This window comes from Eretmochelys imbricata, chromosome 8 (assembly GCF_965152235.1).
Source record: "Eretmochelys imbricata isolate rEreImb1 chromosome 8, rEreImb1.hap1, whole genome shotgun sequence".
NCBI lineage: Eukaryota > Metazoa > Chordata > Testudines > Cheloniidae > Eretmochelys > Eretmochelys imbricata.
Window position 1 is genome coordinate 78,451,131 of NC_135579.1, and position 1,098 is coordinate 78,452,228.

The window sequence follows — 1,098 nt, forward strand, 5'->3', positions numbered from 1 at the left end:
CCCGCAGGCAATGGGGGACTCACACCCCGCACACTGGGCCTCCTGCCTGCAAGATGCCGAGCTCATTAGCTAGGACTGGGGAGGAGCGCGGCCCCTCTGTGGAGCGGGGCAGGACGGTTTAGGAACTGGCCCGGCTCACCTCACCCTAGGCTGGGCTCCTAACCTGCTCGCCCGTTTTTCTCCACTCCCTCCCGCAGTGGGAGCAGCAAGAGAGCATCTTGCTAACCACCCCCGCCCTGGCAGGCGGAGCAGAGATTAGTGCGCGCGAGAGAAATCCCCAATCTTTCTAGTCTGGGGATCGTAACAGCCCGATCCCTGCAGCGCCAGCTTTATAACTGCCCTGAAACCAGTCACCTAGGGGAGAAAGCGGCAGCGTGAAAGTCGAGGATGGCAGAGCTGTCATGACCCGTAAGTGCATCCTGCAGAATCAGCTGAAACAGGAAGGAGTGGGGAACACGATTAAAGGCGTGGGGCGTGTTTGTATCTGTTTGGAAGTGGGCTAAAGCCTGGAGGATGATCCAGATAGCTAGTAGAACGCAGCAGCTGTCTACTTCCAAAATCATTACCTACAGGGGAAAATCTGAGGTCCTTATTCCATGTAGGATGATATAAACGCTGATTAAAGAGTTCAGGATGTGGCTGAGTGAGAAAGTGGGGTGAGGGACTTTAGATCTACATGAGACACTTTCTTCTGGCAACTTCATATTTTAAAACAACAACTACAACGAGGAGTCCTTGTGGCACCTTAGATATTAACAAATTTATTTGGGCATAAGCTTTCCTGGGCTAGAACCCACTTCATCAGATGCATGGAATGGAAAATACAGGAGCAGGTATAAATCCATGAAAAGATGTGAATTGCCTTACCAAGTGTGAGGGTAGTCTAATGAGACAATTCAATTGACAGCAGGATACCAAAGGAGGAAAAACAACTTTTGAAGTGATTATGAGAGTGGTCCATTTCAGACAGTTGACAAGAAGGTGTGAGTAACAGTAGGGGGAAATTAGTATTGGGAAAATTAAGTTTAGGTTTTATAATGATCTAACCACTCCCAGTGTTTATTCACGCCTAATCTGATGGTGTCTAGTTTGCAAATT